General features: G+C 36.4%; 1 protein-coding gene across 1 annotated transcript in view; it reads left to right on the top strand.

Moving 5' to 3' along the window:
* Positions 1-1,584: 1,584 nt before the first annotated feature.
* The window catches only part of MYT1L (myelin transcription factor 1 like), a 220,988-nt gene continuing 198,173 nt past the window's right edge, over positions 1,585-24,399 (top strand). Inside the window, exon 1 of the mRNA XM_053938244.1 lies at positions 1,585-1,656. The gene's annotated coding sequence lies outside the window, so the exon portion shown is untranslated. The remainder of the gene's footprint in view (positions 1,657-24,399) is intronic.

The raw sequence follows: 24,399 nt of genomic DNA, 5'->3' as shown, positions 1-24,399 counted from the left end.
AGTACATTTTTTGAATTAATGGTTTATGTATATTTCCTAAGATTAATTTACTCCCTCAGAATGCCACCTTAAAATAAAAAACAACCAACAACAACTAACTAGAAATCAAGAATTTTGAACTCTCATGAAAAGCATAATTTTATTTTACCAGTTGAATGATGCATTTGAGAAATTAATATTGATACTTGGTCTTTAAATTACAAAAGAATTTTATGAGAGAAATTATGATTCTTTTGTTTAAAGGCTCTGTTCTTGGGTATGATTTCTGAAATTTTCATATAGATTCACACATTATTTTGAAGATTAAAAGACCCTCTCTTTGTTTTTTATAAAATTGTAAAAAAAAATTAATAGCATTTACATGTAAATATTTAGTGTATTTACATGCAAAGTTTGTTTAATAGAAAATAGTACCATCTTCTACTCTGATAGAATATTTCCTTGCCTGAAAAGTAGCAAATAAGAAGTTGTGTACAGTATCTTTTAGAGGATTTATGGTAATGCTGCTGAATTTAGCTGAGCATAAACAGCATGGTGAGCCCCTCAGGGTCTCTTCATTTTCCTGACATGCTCCACTGCTGCCCCATTAACACTTCATCTGTTATTGCCATCTACTCTGTTTAATGAGTATCTTTGCATTTGAAGTTCTTCACAAGAAACAATAGCTAAAATAACTGATGCACCTACTGTAGCTTTCAGTAGTGTATCTTATTATTTTTTAAATTTTTAAAAAATAAAAGTACATGTATATTATTCAGCAGTATAGTTGCATCATGACATTTTCTTTAATCACAATAGACACTAATCACAAGCACTAAGTAATGACTACAGATATGGTGCTGTATCTGTCTGTAGAGAGTAAAAGCATGCTGAATAGCTGATAAAGAAGGCTTTTCCTTACTTTAAAATTCATCTGGTTAATATTTACTCTTTAATGTGAAGAAGGAATAATTTGGCTGGAGACCTTGTGCTATCAAAGTAAAATATTTTTTCTAAGAAATCATAAGACAGAATGACTAGGTGCTGTTTTCTGGTATCTGTATTAATCCAGCTAACTGATGTAAAAGGTCAGTATATGTCTCATTATACTGGATTCCTAAAACTGAGTTTACCACATTCCTCAGTGCACGTGAGTGAACGATCTTAAATTATTAAACAATAAGCCATATTTTCAGATGAGGACTCAACCCATATTAAAGCTAGATTAATGTTACACTGGGATGCACCATAAGATTTAAGAACAATTCTGATTTTGCACTGACTGTTAACTGATCAACAAAAGCACTCTAAATCACTGTAGGTATTCAGTAGATCTGGGAAGTCTTTGGAGGGCCAAATAAAAAAATATGAATAATTGAATACATTTCTGTTCTAGAAGACTGAGTCAATCATTTGGATATTGAAACATGTTTTTGTATTAAATGCATTCACTGAACACATATTTTTGAAATCTGAAATAACATATGAGTGATTTTCTGTGTTCTGGTAAGCTTGCTGTCCTTCATTAAAATTTTTGTTTGTTTGTTTGTTTTTATTTTTAGAAAATGAGTCTGGAAGAAAATTGGTGAATTCAATCCAGAGGACCTACAAGCACTCTGACAGGCTCAGAGAGCAGAGTCTGTACCAAAGAGCAATTACCCCACCAAACGATTTCAGGTACAATTGACCTAAATATAGCACTCTCTTGAGATTATTGACAAGAGTTCATTTCCTGTAGTGCTTTTCCCATTTGCCACCCCTGGTAACCACTGTGATCTTATCTGCCTGGTGCTGCATGACTTCTGGGATGCAGTTAAGAATTCTGCTGTGCATTATCTTTAAACAGACAATTCATGCTAAAAGAGTCATTTGCAGTTAAATTAGATGATGCATATATTATTCTTGCTGCTGAAGTTACAAAGAACAGGAATCAGTGCCTGAATCCTTTTGGACCTGAATGCACTGGAATTCTTTTTACTGTGAAATCAAAAAGGTAATACTAATTAAATTTAAATAAATAGGAAATTTTAGTTCATTAAACAGTAACAGTAGAGTCAGATCTGCAGGGTGGATAGGTTGGAAAAATTGCTATTTCTTTCACTGTATATGTATATACTCATAAAGTGTGACTTTCCCTATTGTCATCGTACTATCTCCAGGCAATCACAGTAGTTCTCATATGCTGGCATGAAAAATGAGTGTATAAGTAGAGTGTGTAAGTGTACAAAATGTGGATGAAGTGAATTCAGAGGCTAGTAATGATAAAATCCATTTTAGTTTTGAGGAATGCAACTTTCTTAAGCATTGCTTGCAAACTTGTTAAAATACTGGATATATTTGCATTCCATGTGTGTGGAATATAGAGAAAATAGATGGTATTTCCTTGCTGTTTATCACAGGGTTTTTTTCTTGAATCATTTTTCTTCTGCTGAATTTTTATTTGGAAAATATATACATTGTCCAGAAATTCAGAAGTCTGGTATCAGATTCCATGCTGAGCAGCTGTTGGAGGGCCATTTGTCACAGACCTTTATGAGCTAGTATCACAGGACACAATTGTGTTATGATTTTCCTGCATATCCCCTAGGTTTTCTCAAAAGAATACCAGAATACTTTTACTTTATTAGTAAAGTATACTCTGCTAATTATCATAGGTCACATTCTTCAAAGGAAACTCAGGAAATTCACTTGAAATCTGAATAATTTATAAGATAGAGACATATATACACTATATTGGTCCACTGACTTGGTTCCTTTGATGATGATGGACAGCAGTTATAAATGTAGTTAAACTCAGAAATTCTATGCTAAAATGAGATGAAGCATGAATCAGTTAATTGCATTAGACAGTAATTAAATTATTACAGGGAAAATTTGGATTAGATATAGAAGAAAATTTACCTGTGATTTATGTTTTGCCAATGTACTTTAAGGGGTTGAGACACAGTATGTCACAGTGGAAAGGAGTAGCAATTTGAAATGAAAGTGTAAGAAGAAAGCAGTAAAAAAATAGGTAAAGGTGGGATGAGAATATGCAGGGCATGATTAAATGGATTCTCAGCTCAGGTTGAGCTCACAGAACTTCTTGTGCTATAGTTTGGGATCATGAGGAATCTGTGCAGTGCTTTCTGGTGGACTGCTAAAGAAAATAGTTTTGAAGTTTGAGATGTGAGAGAATTTACATGAGGAATTTAAAGGATTCATGAAAGGATCTTTCTGTTGTATAATCTTGTACAGAACAAGACAATTAAGGAAGATGGACTTAGGGGTGAAAAAATAAATCAGTCCTGCCCCGACACAAAGAGAGAGAGAAAACTCAAAACCAGCAGCACCAGAGCCTAAATTGAAATATTTACCTTCTTACATTTGATATTTTGCAAACAGAATTTTTCATATTGACTCTTGCAGTGCTGCAAGGGCTTACCTTAAATCTTGCTGATGTGATTTTTCCCATTTTCTTTTTTTGCCATTTTCTTTTAGATAAAACATATCTAAAGCTTGATTTTTTTTTATCTGCAGAGATTATCAGATGCATACATTTTGTTAATCTTGACATTCCAGAGACCTGACATGGCTGACATACAACAGTTGTGCATACTCTATTAAATCAGTTTGAAACTGATTATTAAATCAGTTTGAAATTTAGAAACTAACGCTAGAAAAGCCCACGTAAACTGACTTTTTCTGCATGAATGGTCTTTATGAGGATTGCTCACTTCACCTGATAACAGATAGAAGCATCATTCTGGGCCTTCTATTAAGCTTCATCTTGTAATAGATTATGGACCCAATGAAAGGTGCAGCATCTTAAGCATTTTTATTATAGTTATTTTATATCTTGAAGGATATTCTGGTCCTTTACAGGATGCAGACCCATAGAGAACAGTATCACAGATTAGGGATTTTATGCTTGCTTCTATATTCAGTTTGCCCTGCCATGGCAGTGAAAAGGCATAGTAAAGCAACCCTAATTAGGCAATGTAGGAATCCCTGGTATGCAACTTTTTTCTTAGCCAGCTATATATTATTTCCACTTGTTCTATGGTGCCTCCAGAATGAGAAGAGTCTGGCCCTTTAATTAGAGAATTAGCTTAGAATTGGGAAAATTGAGTTCAGGTTTTGCCTATGCCACAAATTTTCTACAAGACTTTTAGCTAAGTATCGACCAAAATTCAGCACAACCTAAGGATCAGGGTTTGTGATCATACTTCCTCTGCTTTTGAAGCAGAATCATGTGTTCTTCTTGCTTATGGCATCTTAGTTACCCCCCTTAAATAATTGAGTAGTCAGAAATCCTCACTCCCCTCATCAGCTGAAGTGAATTCTGTATACTTCTCTGTCATACTTGACTTGTGTGAGGGTGTTGATGGAATGGCAGGGATGCATAAAGCAATGTAATGCCTCATGTTAGTTCAGGTAGAGAATTACAAAGATACTGTCATGGTGACGAGTTCATGTTAGTTCTTGGCAGTGTAAGTCTTCCTAGTACAACCTTCTGAAAAAGCAAAGTTCATCAATCAAAGTGTCATATGTTGCTAAATTTGCAGTTTATAAATTGTCACTATAAATGTAAGTAGTAGGAATCATCACATAAAATTGTGCTTCTTTTTCTTTGTGTCTTTCCAGACTTAAATGATTTCAAAAATGAGGCAGTAGGATGTTTAAATTGCAGTTTCTAGGCAGCATCTCTGCTCCTGTGAGCAGGCATGGCTGTTTTATTGCATGGCCCAGCCCATGGGCTGCTGCTGATGTTAGCATGCCAAAGAGAACATGTGACATTAAAGGTAAAAATGCCAGGGCAGGGGCATATCACCAGTAAGAATTAGAAAAAAAAATAAATTCTTGTGCTTTATTGGATACATAGCTCAGCCTGACAGAACATCTAATCCCTAAATCATCCTGAAAATTGGTTGGGTTATAAAATCAAATTAAATCCACTATGAAAGATCATGGTCTCTCTTCACCGCACTAGCAGCTATGTGTATGTATCTCAATCTCAGACTAAGGGGAATACACCACATAAGTAAAAATGTTTTTAAGGGAAATCTGATTATGATAGAGCTGACTGTTCTTGTAGCAAACATTTAGAAACTATTGGAGGAATTTGATTAGAAGAAGTAAAAACCAATTTTGCTAGATCATTACATCTTCTTAATGTTGAATCCCTTTTCTCCTACTTTAACATTTTCTGTAGAAGGGTTATTATGTAGCATTATTTTGATCAGTTTGTAGTTACTGAAACTAACTTAGCTTTGTTATGTGATCTTAAATGATTCTTTTGTCCTTATCAATACTGGGTACTGATTTGTGGTGGGCAAAAGAAATCTTAGCACCCTTAGGCAGATTTTGCTTTCTTCCACTGCAGATGACTGTATATTGCTGTAACTGAAGTATTCATTCTTAAGCCAAGGAAGACAGAGGGCTAATTTGAAAGCCAAGTGAAGTTCAGGAAAAGACTTCATTGATCAAGTAGAATTTGGGTCACGGTTTAGCTAGGTCACAACTATGCTTCTTATGCAGTAGAAATAAAGCTTTTATTAACAAGTCTACGTTTAAAAAAAGACTTCCACATACTGAGACAGAAGAGACACAGAAGTGCATTTTTACAGCACTTCATTCACCTTCAGTGCACTGAAGAATGTTAAGGAAAGGAATATGGTAAAAACTATAAAGATTCTTATCAAGTAAGTAGCTAAAGCCAAGAGAAGGTGCATGTTTCATAGCCAGTCAAAGCTAGAAATAAACTGTTTTTAAGAGTGTGGCAGGAGGACAAAGCTATGAGCAGATTCTTATAAGTTCAGCAGTCCTTTCTGTGCAGAAATACAAAGCCAGGTTTTGACTCCGTATTAATTTTATTGCAAACAACATTTAAAGAAAGCAGTGCACTTTAAAAGTTTCCTTTCTTGTGAATATTTTCTGGAAAGGTGTAGAGGGAGTAGGTACTATCATTTCATGTTCACCTTGCACATTTCATGAGGGAGTTGCTCCCCTGTGGTTTGGGAGAGACGAGTCTGTACTGCTCAGCAGCTCTCAGTAGTATTGTCCCTACATGACCTTGTGGATGGATTTCTATTTCAAAATCATACAGAAGTTAAATATTGCTGAAAATAGCATTCACTCCCATTTTGCTCATTCCATAGCTTCTGGGGTGAAATTTATCTGTCCTAATGTAATGTCTTTTCTATCGAAATTATCTTTGGCTAGGCTGCCTTTATAGTCAATGGAGAGAGATAGACACTTTTAGGGCATGATTCATCTCCTCGGAAGGTAGACATCTAAGTAGGTCAGATGAATCAGACTGTACAATAGCACATTCCTTACTAGAGAGAATAAAGGAAACCTAGGGATCAGAATAGATGCTGATGTGTATATTGCAAATATCTAAAGTTAAGTGAAATGAACTTTATGTCTGTAGGAACTAAGTCAGAGTTCAGAGTCAGAGGAAAAAATCGTGCTCTTCAGGAAGCACCTTTTTCTTCAGAGCTTGTGGTTTCACTGTGCTGAGTGCATGTTCATAGTCATACCCATGAGGTGATAAATTAAAAAAAAATACACTCCCTCCTTCTCCTAACTTAATATTTTAAGGTGTGATGATTGAGTAGACTGAATTTTGTGAATAGGTAATTGTATATATTTATCATCAATGATTCACGGGTTCTACAGTGGCAGAATTTTTTTACTAGTCTCTGCTAATAATCTGTATGTATGTGGTTTCACCATGGTTTTGGTTAGCTACTGTGAACCATTTCAGCACCAGATACATTTTTCTCAATCAGGAACCTCTTCAAGGAAAAAGAGAAGGTATGCATGTAATTTAGGGTAGTAGACTAATTTAAATTAGTCCTTCATAATAATCATTACTGTTAGTGCCAACGTTTCACTAAATGCCCCAGCAGATGAGGTGGTTAGTGCAAATGTGCCTGAAAGTCTCAACAATGAATAATTTCAAGTGCTAACAAATGAGTTTTGCAGAAAGGATCTTCATTTTGGTTTGTATTTGGTTGTATCAACCATAATCAATAAAATGGAACATACAAGAATGAACAACATTATTTATTATATATTTAAAATACAAAATCAACAACTGAAGATTCACCTAAACACCAATAAAGCTTTTTCATATGCTCCTCTTCTCCCATTGTTTGCAAAACTCCAGATCCAAGCAAACCTGCAAGACTTTTGTCAGATGCATGCCCAGGAGTAGCACAAGGATAACAGCCTGGAGTAAGCAGATTGCTAGTGAGGCTAGCAGGTGCCAAAACATGCTGTTTCATGACCCAGTGTAAAGATGCCAAAAATAATCTCGAGTGTACTTCAGTAAATAAAAGCAAAACCCCCCCAGGCTTCAGAATAAAGTGCATAGAACTGTCTGAGATTAAGCTGATATTAAGAGATTAAGCTGATACTAAGAGATAAAATGAGATTAAGAAATTTAAAGCTAGAAGACCAGTGTTCTAATTTTTGCCTTGCAACAGATTACATGTGTTAAGGTGGAGAGGAACTTTGGTCACAATCTGTGTTTTGCTACTTAAATAGATGGCATGGTTTTCAAAAGGAAGTGGGAGCAGAATTACAAAGTATTCCACAGATAAAAACATGAACTTAAGTTGAATCACATGCAAATGTTGACTAAATATCTGCCTCATTTCCCATATCTTTCAGAGTCATAGCATTTAGCTGTCCTCATTTATGGTCATTTCAAATGCGTAACCAAAAATAAAAATTGCTTTCTAAGTTCAAATGTTCTAAAACCACTTTATCCTCAAGTGGAAGTGTTGTAAAATGACTTTATGTAAAATCACTATATCACTGACCAGGCTGCTCAGAGAAGCTGTGGGTGCCTGGTGATGTTCAAGGCCAAGTTGGATAAGGCTCTGATTAACCTGGTCTAATGGGTGGCAACCCTGCCTATGGGAGGGGTTTTGGAATGAAATGATCTTTAAGGTCCCTTCCAGGACAAGTTTCCCTATGATTCTATGACCTTACTGTTAAAGGTAAAAGTAGACTCATAGCTGTGGGACATGTTTGTTTGATCAACCTGAAAACCATTTGTGTTAGATCAAGTAAGATCCAAATGTCCATGTTAAACAATTGCATTTATCTTTAAAGGAAGCAATACCAGGACTGTGCTAAGTGAATTCGAACTTGCAAAATGTCCTGTGAAATTGTGAGAAACATTGAAATAGTTGGTACTCTGTGTTTGCTATGTAGAATAAGATCAATGAAATAAAAGATATATCTGATATTAATATGGAGTCAGGGGTGAAAATGATCTAAAAAAGCAGCTGAGAAATTTTACATGCATTTTAAATATTGCATTTAATTTTTAAATCCTGGTGCTGTAGACCTTTCAATATCTGCTGCTGATCGTATATTGGGTAATATATCTAGAAGTTTCCAAAAGATAAGGGATAGTAATTATCATTGAATCAGAGTATTCTGGTTTCATAGTAACCCAAGGGTCATCGAAGTCCAATTCCTGGCCCTGGACAGGACCATCCCAGGAGTCACACTATGTGCCTGAGAGCTTTGTCCATATTCTTGAGCTCTGTCAGGCTTGGTGCTGTGACCACTTACCGGGGGAGCCTGTTAAAATGCCTGTTCCAGTGTTCCAGAAACTTTTGTAAGTATCCAGCCTGAACCTCCCCTGGTACAGCTCCAAACCATTCCCTCAGGTCCTGTCACTGGTCACCAGAGAGAAGAGATTGGTTCCTCCCCTTCTTCTTCCCCTCTTGAGGGAGCAATGAGGTCTACAGCTCAGACAGAGGAACTGTGATTGCTATAGTTTGACAACTATGACAGGAATGATGATTGCTGTAGTTTGTAGTGAAGTGCCCATGTGCTAAAATTTTCAGGGTGATAAACAATTATGATGATAACAAGCACTTACTTTATCTTAAAATTCGTTTATGAATGCAGAGTGAAGGAATCTCGAATTTAAGAGGTAAGGTATATTAGATGGTTCAGTGTATGGTCTGAAGTACCCAGTGAGCTGGCTCTGTGTTCTTTATATAAGAGATTAGAGAAACAAAATCTTCTCTGCGGTCTGCCTGTTCATCAGCAGGACACATAACTTAGCCCTGGTAACCCAGGAAGTGCACACAGAAACAAAACCAGGAAACATCTTTTAAAACAGAGGTTCTACCTTAAATAAGTAGCCATATATTACAAATGTGATAGATCATATCTTTGAGTGCAAGAGAAAATAAAGAATTAACTCATACTACTAAATATGATCTCTGGTTAAATATGCTGGTGTAAGAGACACAGTCATGCTTAAAGGACAGAATATTTCAAATGAAAGCCACTTAATTGATCAGATAAATATACAGATACATATATATCTACCCATATGTACACAAAGAGCCTGTGGTTTTCACAAAGAGAGAGTCATATCCTTATGAAAAAACAGAAGCAAATGTTTGATTTGGCTTACACTTTTATGTGCTTGAGCAGGACTGATAAAAAGAGCCATGTGTTGGCTCTATATCTCTTGAAGTTCATGGAGTTTGAATGTACTCTTTACCTGTGAGAATAATTCCTAAATTTTGTAATGTATTCATGTACTTTAAGGAACAATGGTTGGCTGCAGGAACTACTGTGCTGTAGCTTATTACATAGAAGATGCTCTCTAACATGCTTATTTTGCCATTTATGATGCTACATGAAGTTTTTGGTTGAAATCCAGTCTTTCTGTAGAAAATAGGAATAATTGGTAATAAAATAGTCATTCTTATATTCCAGTTGTTATAACTTGTTCCAGCACTGCATTTCAAAAGTAAGTTCTATTTTGAACTGGATGAATAAAATACAGGCGACTAATATATGTCCTTTATTCAGATCTCAATTATTTCATATTGTGTGCGGAAAATCTACATTAAAGAGTCCAAACACTAAAGCTAATACGTGCCAGAATTAACTTTGTTAAGGCAAGTTAATTTAATCTTCCCCATGCATATGCATTATGAAGACTTCTTTAATTACATGTTCACATATTGTTTTTTCTTATAAAATCTCCTTATTCAGTTCACAGAATATATGATAGTCACTTAATGACCAGCTGTTCCATATTTTGTTTTCATGACATTGTTCTGTCTGTGGCCCCACACCTTGTTTACTATAGAATATTTAAGCCTTGCTCTGGAGACATAGTTATTAATAATTAATAATTTCCATGTTGGAATTTTCCTAGTATCATGATAGTGCCAAAGTGATGAGGAGACATTAAATTAGCATTACTGCAGGCCTCTGAGATTGGCAGACAATATGATTCCAGTTTTAGGGCTGGGGAACCATGGCCCAGAATACTGTGTTCAAAAGCTGCCACTAATCTACAGGACCTGAGCTGCTGAGGTCCAAAAGCCTTGACTCATTACTGTCACATGAAACTTTTCCAACTTAGGTCTTCTTGTCTACAACTATGTATGTCTCTGAACATTCATCTCTTCTGCAAATTCAAATTCCTCCTCTCAGTGAATCACATGGAAAATGAAGAATATACTTTCAGTGACCACTTGTGGAAAAGCTGTTTTAAATTACTATAATGGAAACTTTATGTTAAGGAAAGATAGAATCCTGCTTTCTAGACTGACATCCAGTTACTCTAACTATTCTTGTTCTTGTTGTTATGCAGTCCCATTTTTTAATGCATTTCTTCAAAATTCTTTACCAAGTGAACCATCTGCAGTACACAGTTCTGATTCATCCTTGCAGTGTGGCTGCCTTGTGCACTGTGTGAGGCAGGTGTGTTCTGGTAACAATAGGTATGAGTCATGCCACTACTCTCCATGCTCATTCACAAGATGAGGGAAAATTTGGTTATATAGGCAACCTGGCACTTCTGGCACCTTTGTTCTGGATTTGGTCATGTTAAAATTTTTTTTTGAAAATGTGTCTGTGTGAGAGAGACAGAAATAGAGACAGTGGGAAAGATAATGAGTACACAACATTTTAAAATAGAAACTTCTGAGAAAGTCTCAACCCCTGTCTGAATTGTGAGATGCTTGGAACTTTAAAATCCCCCAAACAATGTTGTACCGTTCCTCTGTTAAACAAGTTGCATGGAATAATATTCTGCAAAAACTACTGCTGAAGGAGTAAGATGCAGATGTCTGTTTTCATTACCATGGACTGCACAGATATTTTCTGATGGCACAGAAATCATGAGAAACTGATATTTTGTTTCCAGAAGACCCAAAAGGGAGTTTTAGTCATTATTGATTCTTTGCTCAGTTCTCAGTGACCTTTCCTACCCTTGTTCACTATCTGTTAAAACTCTGAGTATGACCCAGTTCTGTGTCTTAAGGACAACAGTTCTATTTCTCACTGACCCACTGGCTTCTTGTCCCATGTTCTTTTTTTTTTTTTTTTTTTTTTTCACCATAAGCATAGTCTAAGTACTTGTTCTTTACCTTCTGTCTTCAGAACCTTTCTACAGTCAGTTTTCTGTATGTCTTCGCCTGTCATTGCTCCAGGGCTGGATCCCCCGGCTTGTGTATATCTTTCTCATTCCCACTGGCTCCCCAGCCAGATCTCCATTGTCAAGCTCTGTTTTCAGTTTCTGTGTCTCCAACTATCTATCATTTGTTTCTTTGCACTCCTGTTCCAAATAGTCCTATGAAATGTTGGCTCTTCCCTTATTTTTCCTGTCTGCTGCTTTATTTCCCTTTGGGCGGTAAGGAACTGATAGAAATCTTTTTATATTTGTAAATATCATTGTTATTTTGAGAGCAGAGCCTCTGCTCATTCTAGGACAATGTTGCATGAGCTTAATTCCTTTGCTGAAATTTTGGACTTAAATCTAAATATAGGAGACAGAAGCAATGCACCCATGACTGATACTCAAGATGTGATTCTCGTCCAGGCAAACTTTTCTAGTCCTGCTGGATACATATCATGTCTAGTTCTACTTAGGCATTTCTGCTTTTTTTCCTGGTCATACTGGTCATACTTTATCTGATCATCAGTCCTGAATCCAGATAGTTTCTGCTAGATGAAACCAGACTTTTGGGATGTTGCATGGGTGCAAGCCCAGAATTCAGCACTGAAATTAAACCTACCAGTTATTTGAGTTAGAGATGCCCCTCTCGACACATCCCGGTAACAACTGGGCAGGTTAATCTCTTCAGCAGAATGTTAATGTAATGTAATAACTTGGACAGAGCCTATGCAGAAAAACACTGCAATAGTTGTGAGAATTGTATCGTGCCAGATATTATTTGGTTTACTCACTGCACACCCATGTAAGATATGAATGTAGAAGGGATCACTGGTTTATCTAGTGTAATCTTGTTTGACATAGGCTGCATACTGTTGAATCATTCTATAGCTGAAGAAGACGACTCGTTATTTGAACTTAAATTTAAAATATCACACAATGGTGCATTTGTCTCTGTCCTTCATAAATTCTAAAGCTTTGCATAACTTTTGAAATATCTTTAGAATTTCTAACCAGCTCCAGGAGGGACTGAGCTAATATCTTCATGTGAAAAGTGTTATCCCATGTAAAAGGAAACAAGGTTGCACTGGAAAAAACTCACTTGGCATTGTTTAATTATTATATTTAATTTCCATGCTTTCAAAAGGTACAATAGTTTGGAAGCTTCACAATAGTGCCCTCTGCTTCTTTCAGTTTCTGGCTCTCTTACTCCATTGCGCTTTGCTTTGTCATCTTGATGCCTTATTCTTTTCCTGGCAAGACACTTGGCAAAGCACATGATCAATAAAAGCTTGGGGAAAAATAGATGCTAAAACAGCCTAAACTTCATAATGTAGTCAGTAGGAAATGTTTTGAATGAGGGCAAGGATATTGGATTTGGGGCAAGACGATAATGATGGTTAGATTTGTTAGAATAATTATGGGAGATTTGTTCTCAGTTCCCTGCCTTGCTCACATCAGTCTGCTCTTGTCTGACTGTGACACAGTTCCTTATCAATAAAATGGGAATAGCACTGTCTCACAGATATTAAAATAGTTGCTTCACAGATACTATAGAAATAAGGAAAAAATTAAGTATACTCAACCTATTGTAGTAGTATGGCTTGTATGAGTACTGTAATACTGATGATATGTCTCATATAAAAACTGTCATTGATAGGTTGGGAAGTTTTAAACCTAAGACAACCAAATTTTTCCAAACATTTACATGCACAGTTCTCCTCACTGTTTTATTATCTTCCCCCCTCCCCATTAAGTAATGTTCATGCTTTCATAGTTTGTATTACCTTTCTCACAGCTCCTCACTACTGCTCATATTTCAGCATTGCTTCTGTTCCTCAAGAATTCCCTCTTTCTTACCCTCATACTTTGAATTTGTGCATTATGTATGGTAGCTTCTCTCTTGGAACTGTCTGCCCCAAGTCAGTGTAAAGGGTCTTCTGGGCTGCATGAAGGTGGTGAGGCATTGAGAGTGCATGCACCAATGACAAAATGAATGAAGTAACAGTCAAATTTAGTGCAAATATATAACTAGTCTATGGGGAAGAAAAAACTATACATCTGTTTTCACAGCAGGAGTCTCTTAGTTGTGTGAAGTAGTTCTTTGATCTGAATGGCATGTTCTTAACTTAAGAGGAATTATTTGTGGAGTTAGGAAGAGCTGAGTTGTAACCGAGTGAAACAGCTTGGCACTGACCATGCCTGTACTCATTGTGCTTTACAATATCATGTTTGTCTTGATAGTTGGAGTAGCCCAAGGCAAATGTGAGTTCTGTTGATACTACTGTGTCCTCACTGCTTTGTTGCTCAAGGTGTGTGTATTTAGGGACAGATTCCATAGCTGTCTATGCTGAGATGTTTAAAAATTATTGCCAAGTTAATTCTACTACAAGAAGACCTGTCTATTTTCTGGGAAGGAATTGTTCAAACCACAGAATTGAACCTCTGTGAAAGTGAGTTGAGTCTCTTTTCTTGCTGCAAGACCTGCATAAAAAAACATGGCCAGTTTCCAGCTCACACAGAGGATAATAATCTAAGTTTATGTGCTGTCAAAATTCACTGATTTTCCTATGAAGGGTTAAAATGAAAAATGTGCAAAGCCCAGATCAATTACAGCCTTGACAGCCACCACCATCTCATTCAGCTTTAAGCACCTTGAGCAGTTCCCAATTCACACTGATCTTAAATATTGACTAACAGGACATAGTAAATAGCTCAGCATTTTGTAGAGGTAACTCAGAACAATTTTGTAGAGCTAGGGTCTATGGACCTATCCATGCTAGGTCACCCTGGACAACAAGGAAAAGCAGCATTAACCCCTTCTTTCTCCAGAAAGTTGGACTTTTGTAGATCCCAGCTGCTATGAGCTGGCAGTCAAGAAAATGAGTCCTCAGAAAAATAGCAACCAAGACTGTTTTCTCTAAACAAAGTAGATTGGAGACAGGCAAAATCAGTGTACTTCATATACGGTAGAGGAAAATGGGACAAAGTGTCATGCTGGCTGTATTTCTTGCCAAATCATGGCTTAAAATGTAGCTGTGGACCAGGAATATGATCAATGTAGAAAAGTAATGAATTTTCTAGGAGCTAGTAAATGCTGTCCTCCAACTAGCTTAGTACAAATATGTGTGTTAAAGGCAGAATTTCACACATGGCACAATATTAAATAGAAATACTCCTTTATAGAATCTTTTTTATCCTGACAAACATGTTTGAATTCATACTTTTACATTTTTAATAAAACACAGGCCAAATTTTCTGCTCTTTTGGTCTGAATCTGGAAAGTTATTTTTTAAAAATAAGAATGATGAGCCTGATTTGACAACCTTATTTATGTGAGTAGTCCCTCAGTGAGTACTCTATTTATCAGTGCCAAGATTATCTAAGATCTGAAAGCTCTTTCCTTTAATTTCCTGAAAAGTAAAAGACAGGAATCTATTTCCAGTTCTCAAAGAAGCTTTAGGATGCTTGGGGTCCATCATAACTGAGTTTACACTCCATAATGATGTGCAACATTATTATCTGTTTTGTTTCTCCGATGCATAATGAGTACTTGAGCACAAACCAAGGTAAAATTGAGGAAAGTAAAATGAAATACATATTGATACAAATAGAGTATTATCCTCAGCCAGAAGGCTTGTGTTCAACTGAAAGTATTTCTCATGCATTACCTACCTTTCTCCTTTCCCTTAGCTGGCTGTCAAGGTAAGTGATTGAATCACCATACCTGGAGGTACTTAAAAGACATGTAGATGAGGGATTTAGGAACATGGTTTAGTGGTGGACTTGGCAATACTGGGCTAATCTTGGGCTTGATGATTTTAAAGGTCTTTTTTTTAAGCTAAATGATTCTGTGTACTTAGGTAAACCTTTGAAAAGCAAATACTCTTTATTTAGCATGGTTTGGTGAGAAGTTCCTTGTTCAGCTAGAGTCGTGCTGATTCATGAGTTGTTAAAGGCAAGAGATGTTAACATCAGAGAATTAGCCTTTTGTTACCTAAATAAGCAGCTTCGTGCTGGTTCAGGATATGGAAGAGAACATTTTACTACACCCATGCTTGCCATTTGGTTAAGATCATGTGCCACTTAATTTTCATGGTGTTGTTATTACTTAGAGACCTTTTTATTTTACAGGATACCTCTGAGAAATATATATATTTGAATATTTAGCAGTAAAACTTGCTACAAACTTGCAGTAAAGCTCTACCAGTGGTTCCTAGAGATTAGAAATGGTAGTTTCATTTATTTTTTTAATGTTTAATTTGAAAAAACATGAATCTTCAGTTTACCAAAAGAGCAGATTATATTCCAACCAGACACACTTCTAATCACCTACATTCAATAATTGGTAGGGAGTATACTCATTGTATAACCAAGGAACAATAATCTTGTCATAGTTGTGAGCATCTGGAAAAGATAAGAACAGCCTCTAAATTGCTCTTAGCTGTATGAATGTTGCTGTAGAAGATTTTACATTGAAGTTGTAATCCTTACTCTCTTCTTCTGCATAGTCAGGAATCTGGTCTCTGGTTTATACTTCTAGCTATTTGACATTGAAACTTCAGAACATGTGTTTTTGTTGGCAGCACACATATGTAAGCATGTATGTAAGCACACGTATGTAATTTACAGCAAAAGTGTCTTTAGAAATGCAGGTCTTTTCCTGCATCTGTTCTTTCCTTGAAGAAGTGCACTGTTACATAACCTGGAAAATTGAGCATTTTGTTACAGCACACTCCTGGCACTGCTGTCATGCTTCCTTTCTCATAAACTTCCAAAATCCTCATGAAGTCTGGGATTTCGATCTACTCACATGACACACTGTACATTTCTCTTATGTCAAAGAGTGAATCTAATCTTGATGAAAGATTCATCTAGATCCCATATTGTTAGCCTATTTAGTCTTTTCCAGAGAGGCAAAAGACACTGAAATGTGGGTGTGGTCATTAATTTAAGAATGCTTCCTACTAATAAAAAAATTCTATTGTACTTGAAAGAGCTGACATTTCCAGAAATATATTGCTTTCAACTATGACAAAAGGATTCCAACCTATTTATACTTCTTTTAATAATTATTGATCATTGAACCATGAATAGCTAGAATTTTGTAAGAAATATATCTATTAAATTCTTATTTAAGTCTAGTTTTTCCATCAGTTTCCTTTAATTTCCAGTTTGGATCCACGTATCATGATATCTTGAAGTCAGATTTCAAAGGTGATTGACATTCATTAAGACATATATAGTACTGACTAGGATTTTATAAAGGGCCAGACTGCTAAGCTGCTTGTATAGGCAATCTCACCTCCATTGCTGAGGCTTATATATAAACACTGCTGGAAATAACACTAGGTACTTACTGCACTTCTGGATGTGAAAGTACCTCCTAAGGGCCCATATTGTATATCAAGCTGCATTAAAAACCTGAAGATTTCTTCACACACAGAGTGTGAAATAATTATTCCATATCTTCAGTCTATCTACCTCTCTTCTCTCCTTCTTACACAGAATCACTCAGGTTAGAACAGATCTCTGAAGGTCATCTCATCCACCCTCTTTCTCAAAGCAGAGCCAGCTTAGATGTAGATCAGAAGCTTGGAGCTTTGTACTGCTTTCATTATCTCTGAGGATGGAGGTTCCAGATTTCACAGACTCCATCTTTATGTGTACCCTGTTCTACCCTCATTGTGTTGTTTTTTTTTTTTTTTTTTAATATTGTTTTTGTACAGCTAGCTAGATATTATACTGTTCTACTGGTATTTTATGCAGATGTAAATGCTTCTCATCTAGTCTTCCCTAACTCATCTTTTTTTCCACAGTCATCCCTTTTTACCCTATTTCCTTACCTCTCTTACACTTGCTGTCATTTTCTCCTGTTTTTCTCCTGTCTCTCTTGTTCCTTCCATTCATAATTTAAGAGGTTATTGGTCTTTATTAACATTCCCAATCCTTAGAAAGCCATCCTGACTCTATTTACATCTCTGTCACTTCCGGTTGCTCCATGATCACTGTTGCTCTGTGAGCATTCACATTGTTGTGTTCAAAGCAGGTGATTTACAGTGCTATTGTAAACTTCAAATTGGCTTCTGACCTTCTTGTTAGCTGAAACCACTCTCACATCACTACCTAATGATTCTCTCTTAGCCAATTCTTCCTTCTCCTCTCACACTGTCAGTTTTGATCTCTTGAAATCTCATCATGGTTTGTATCTTTGGCTCCATTCTTGTCTTGTTTTCTCCCTAATCCTTTCATTCATCCTTTGAAGTTCCCGATCTGACTTCTGCCAAAGTCCTAAGGATTTTTAGTTTGATTAGTCTCTCCTCTCCTTTTACACATCACCTCTGCAGTCTTATCCACAAATAAATGCAGTTGACACGTCTGTGCTGCTAACCCAGATTTATATCTGTACTCCAGATATTAACAGCTCAAGACAGATGTTATAAAAAAGGGCTTCCCTCTTAGTCCCTCATTACTGCTTGTTTTCTTAGTCCCCATCTTTTCTGTCAGGCCACTAATAGAGATTTTACTATTCTAGGCCTCTTCAAATTCTCCTATAAAGGTTGTGTATAAATGTCTCAGATTGCTTGCTTTGTAACATGTCTAAGCTATGGTTCTTAATCTCGTACCAGTAGATCTATTGAAGTTCTATTGGGGAATATCTGCACCGTATATTACAAAATACATTCTGATACATGGCACAATGTCCCATGTGGTTTTCAGGTAGAAATCTTTAGCAATATAATGATAAAAATAATTTATATAGGCAAGTAATATTTACAAGTGGGTAAATTGTGCGTTGTGTGCATGTGTTTGAATATGGAGCACTTTATATAAGAGATTGGGGTAACAGGTGGAGAAATTCTGGTAGGCAAACTCATCTCAGGAAGTCTGCTTCAGAGGTCTTAAATTTCACTGTTGGGTTTTATTTTCTAACTTCATCCTTGTCTTTCTGCTGCACTCAGCACGTACAAATGTGTGTTACTGCTGTATTTGTGTTACTGCTGTATTGTTTTCCCATCATTTCTGTTATCTCTGAATTTAACTTGGTGTTTCTCTACATAGTTGCACAACAGGGGGAAAATAAGGATGTATCCCTTGCTTTGGATTTTTTTTTATTTTGAAATAAATATTATTGATACTAATCAATGCTTTAAATTTGGATTCATATTGCCATATTAAATCCACACCAAAATTTTGCTCTCCCCTAAGGCAAAAAAGATCCTGATAATTTTTGTGTTGTTCACCTGCTGTGTTTGCTTGTAATCATAAGATTAAATATGTTTCTGAGGCTGAAAACTAAGCTTACCAAAATCAACATTTATGCCAGTAATGCAGTAGAAAATACAAAATTATTTCAAGCTAAGAAGTCCATGTAGGTGCTGAAACATACAAATAGAATTGTTTTCATGGTCTAAGCATATGTGTATTGAACCCTGGGACAGACAGTTGGCTGCCAGAAAGACAGGAGGGAGGAAGAGTAAAGAGCAGCGCCATGAATTCAGTCTCCAAGCTGTTTTTATTTTGAAAAGCTTTTCATTTTAAAAAGTTTCTGAGATGAGAACCTAAGAAAAAAGAGTTAAATTACCCCAACATAATTTTGAAGTATTTAATTTTTTTTTTTCTTAAAAATGCCCCAAATCATATGGGTAATGAGAAGGACAGTATGAATCAAATGATAAAACTTTTACACAGCAAACCAAGAACGTTAAATAAATGGACATTTAAGTTTTAAAAGCCCACTAATTACTTTCTTCTTTTTCATCAGAGATGTTTTATGGGACTGTCTTTCAGCTGTACTGTATGTGACCTTTAGTAGCCATTTTTGCTTAAAAATATTTTCTATGTCTTCCTCTGATTTGAGTGTTGTTCCCTCATCTGGCATTGAGGTTTTTGTCTGTTTTAGAGTTAAGGTGATCAGATGTGGTTTTGCTGATCTGCAGATTGTCTAGTGTGATACTGCAAAGCAACAGAGTCAAAATTCTGTTGTACTTGTAATAGAGGCAGATGTTAAGCTTTCTCTTAGTAAGGACTACTTCCAGAGCCTTAAATAGTCTCGAGAAAATATTTCAAAGCCGTAGTAGAATTTTTATATATCTAAATCTGTATATATCTGGTTGTAAGCAAATGCCCTGTATGTATGAATATGCTTTCAAAATCACTTGCTGATATGTTTAGTCTAAGGGTAGTCTATTGGAACTGTAGAGTGGAGTGCTGAAAGCCTTTCTTCAGTGTAGCTGGGACAGAGAACTGCAATTAGGAATACAATCCACAGAGTCGATTTGTTCTTCTGTCCTTTCCTAAGTATAATACTTGAATTTTTGAAGAAGCAGTCATATCTTTTCCTGTGCTTATAACTCATACTGATATCAGTCAAGGTCCACTGGTGCTACTGCAATATGAATTGCTGTTCTGTAATAAATGTAAATGCCCTTAAGCTTATGGTATTTATTGCTTGCAGAGAAGGTAGAGCCATCCTGAAAAATAGGCAGAGTTGTGATCTGGCTGCTAGTCCACAGGGTGCTGGTCCAAATCGTTACATTCATTTCACATGGGCCACTGAACAGTTCTCAGACCTCACCAACTTCTGTTATTTTAACTGGGTTGGATTTGAACTAGTAACATAAAGGTGGACAGCCCAGTGGACCATTATCAATCCCTAGTCACACAGACCTCTTTTACCTGTCGTCTTAAATTTGTGCTTCATCAACGACTGTGATTCTAGCACAGAGCATCCAGAACTTTTCATATGGACTACACAGACATTGTAAAGCACCTAGGGAGACAAAGGGAGTTTCTCTTAATAATTCAGGATGACTTTAATGCATCACATAAACTAGATTTTTTATATATTTTGTGCTTACAAGTCCCATTAGTTTCCTCCTTATTCCCCGACCTCTCTTTCTTTACTTTATAATAATATTTTTGTGCTGATGTGAAATTTTATAAGATCCTCTGTAGAATTTTTGCTTTTAATTTGTTTCACTATTTTTTCCCTAACAGAATAATGATGTGAAAAACAATGGGAAGAAAAATGAAATTATACCCACTGTGATTCATTTATTCACATTATTTCTGCTTGTGTGTGTTTGTGTGTGCATGTCCACATCCTTGTTATCTCTTCTTGAGATAAAATTCTGGGCTGTATTACAAACTCCATACAGCAGCACTGAAAGAACTTACTTTAGTGTTACTTTTAAGTAACAGTGTAGGACCATGTACATACTCAATATGTAATTATCACTCTAATTTTGTGTAACCACACTGGTACCATAATACAGTAACTGTCATAAAACCAAAATGACATCTTCTGAAATCTGCATGTTATTTAATACGAATTATGGAACACCAGTTGGTTATTTATGTCTTTCAAAGCCCCATAAATAGTTACTATTCAAAATCTCTGAAAAAACAAAACAAAACAAAACAAAACAAAACAAAAAACCAAAAAAACCCCACAAACAAACAAAACTCCAAACAAACAAAAACCCAAAAAACCCCAAACCAACCAAACAAAAAAACATTACCCATTTAAAAAAATCAAAATTATAGGTATTATTACTAAACTATAAGGAGGTTTCTAACTTACAGATCAATATCTGTTCCTTTTTCTTAGTGGGGATGGTATATTCTTTCCACATTTATGAACACATTTAAGTGTTTAATTCAATTAAAGGATAGTCTGTAGCCTTAAAGCATGGAAAGCCATGTAAAACCCTGGAAGCTGTGAAAATTGGCTCCACACCGTTTGCTCATGCAGCAAACAATTAGCTGAAATAGGAGGCAATTAGGAGCACAACTTTTATTGCGCACTAAGCTGTAGGCATTGGGTTAGCTGACCAGGAGTTGTACAGACTGCACAAATTAATTCTTTCTCTACTGACACACACACACACACAAGGAAACCTTGTAAATCTTTCTGCTGTTCCCACCTTACCACTTAGAAATCACATGTAATGGTGCAGAAACCAGCGTCTTTTCAGAAGGGAGCTGTTTCTGTAAGTCTCCATAAGGATAATAAAATGGTCCCAGAGGTCTGGTGGCTATGAGTCATTAGATTGTGGTGATCATTGGCAAATATCCACCCTCAGAGCAGTAATCATATATTGAAATTTAGGCTAAGGTCTGTCAGAGTCAGAACTGTGTTTTCTTTTAATATCATGATTCTGGATTTTTTAATCTACATGATGAGGGTGTCATTTCTACGTAGTACTTAGATGGTGAATCCATTTTGCATGCTGAGAGCAAATATCAGCCTGCATGGGGAGGCTTGCTGTGCTTGCTGTCAGGACTGAGTGGATGTCAGCTAGGTCTGCCCCACTACTCTGGGGCTTTGTTAGCACAACCTCTTTCCTGAGCTAATCAATCTCTGACCAAACCTTCTTTGTGTTTGGCCAAGTTAGAGCTTTGGAAGAAGAGCTGGAGTCCTGGGTGCCCATAAGCAAGGTCAGAAGGAGGCCTGGGTGGGAAAACAAATAATTTTCAGTAAAAGAGATAGGCAGCTTATTCCATAGATCCAAAATTGCATGAACTCCCACAGCTTCTGTTTCATTGACATGGATTTCTGTTTTCTGCCTCATTGTGCAGGGTCACACTGACTGCCTCATTCCACAGATTAGTGTCCTCTTTACTCTGCGTGTTAGGAGATGTTCAGCTAGGGAGGCTCTCTAACTACTGCAGAGAGAACAGGATGTGTCCCTAGATGTTTATAATACCATTCTGAATGCCTCAGAAAAAATGTAGAATATGCATACAAAGTGTTATTATTTCAGGGTTATTCAGAGGAAATACTGAGTGCAGGAAAATTAATTTAGCTGCAATTCTGTCATTGCATTCTGTCTTTACACAGTCAGAGAGCAGGATCCTGACCATAATGAGAATCTGTATTTGAACAAGGAGTTGAAAATCAGACATCTTAGTATGTCTTTTTAAGACAACTGAGAACATGTTTTTTCACTCCCCTGATCTGAATTTGGCAGCAGCATAATTCCTGGGGGCTGCCATTTCAGCAATAATTCCAACAGAAGACTTGACCTAATGACCTGTATCAAAGCAGGAAGAACCATGCTGCAACCAGACACAGAAAGCTGCTGCTGCCAGGAGACACTGAGAACTGGGGATGGTTTCTAAAGCCACTCAGGTGGGAGGTTTGCCTATTAGCTCCGAGTTGTATTCTGAACAGGAGGTTTGTGTTATTTGAATCCAAGAAGCAAGGAAAAAAGTACAAGTAAAGGTCTAGAACTTTTGGAGAGTTGTGAAAAGTCTGGTACTGATTTGTCTTCGGCTGCAGGTTTGATTTCCTTGATCTGTCTTCTGATTTTCGTATGTCATGTTAAAACATGTTTGAGATTATTTTAAAAGCAATAATTGTCTGACACTTAGCCTTTGGTTACTAAAAACATGAAGCGACTTTCATTTCTAAAGTAGTTAGAACAATATTTACAGTGTTCCGCTATTTGGTTTTTCTGTTCTCTAGGCTCTAAGGCATTTTTGACTTTCCTCTAAAAGTGCTTTCCTGGATGACCAGTGACATATATTTCTCTTAGCTGTAAGTCACAGAGGAGAAAGGCAAAGCCTTGTTATTTTTACTAGTCTTGAATGAGATCAGAAGTCAGAGAGGTCACTTTGGGAATTCCCTGAGTGTGGCCCTCAAGTATGAGTTATGCATATCTGTTGTGCTAGCCTGGGCTACATTCTCTTTTCACTTGAAGTGTTACACACAGTTCATAAAGTCTGATATGTCACCAGTTCTCTTATGGTATTGCTTATTCTCAGGCAAGGCATGGATGGCTATGGCTTTGTGATCATAGCAGGAAAGTGGAGGTATTTATACCACTGTTATTTTTGTTAAAATATAATTTTTATTGTTAGACATGTCTTGAAATTTTTATAGAACATTTGTCATACTGATGTTATAGTGTATTTATAATGTACAGAAACTTTTTTAGTTTTTTGGTTTCCTAAATACTATCATCGTAGTATAATACATTGTTTAGTACAAATCTGCCATGTAGCAGTTACAATGTTATTGCAAAGTACCAAAGGGAATTGTCACATTAAATTAAATCAATTCAAACAGACGTTTTTCAGTAGTTTTCTTCATACTTTGGTAGTATGTCAAGTGTTCGTAGACAAACAAAAGTTAATATTTTTAAATTTATTTAAATGTTGCTTTCTTCATTTGAAGGCCACCTCAAAAAGTAAGGATAGGTCGTTATACATGAAGAAACTGTTCCAAAGTGTACAGAAGAGCATGTTTCCATTTTTCATCAGTGGTTTGAGAACAGCTTCCGATCTTCAGTGCTGTAAGATGTGATCTGACGTAGGTGTCTGGATCACACTGGGCTCTTCATGCAAAGGACTACTGCTAGGTTTTGACCCACTTCTCTCCCAGAAATTTCTATAGGACAAAGTCACAGTCCATGTGATGTGACGCTCAAGATGTGGTCCTGCTGCATTGTCTGTGCACACAGATGACTGCTGTCTATTCCAAATAATAAGTTAGGAATTAGGTTTTTCTGTTGTGATCTAAAGGAAACAATTCATCCACTAGGCGAAACAGCATGCCATTTAATACTGATCAGTTTATTCTTAGTATTGTGTTTCATTTTTCTTTCTTTATAGTGCTTTGAGAGGCTACCTAGAACAAAGTCTAGACAGTGTTAAAGGAATAAATCAGGTATTTATTAAAAGGCCTTCAAAGGATACACCTTGAGAAGTACAAGAGCCAAGGCTATACTCAAGATGGACCACTGGTGACACATTTTCACACTTTTATAAGTTTTGGTCCATTTACATATTGGGGTTAATTGTGCAATTACAGCTTCAGGTTATGAAGTCCCATCCTCCCAGTTTGCTGTCCTCAAGTCGCTGTTGTTTACACTTTTTGGGCCTGAAGCTGCAATGGTGTCCTTGGTTCTTGGGCTGGAAAAGGATTGTTTTGTCTAACTAAACTGAGGAGAACTTGCTAACACTCTATATGAAGT

Source organism: Vidua chalybeata, chromosome 3, assembly GCF_026979565.1.
Source record: "Vidua chalybeata isolate OUT-0048 chromosome 3, bVidCha1 merged haplotype, whole genome shotgun sequence".
Taxonomy (NCBI): Eukaryota; Metazoa; Chordata; class Aves; order Passeriformes; family Viduidae; genus Vidua; species Vidua chalybeata.
This window is presented reverse-complemented; position numbering and strand designations above follow the sequence as displayed.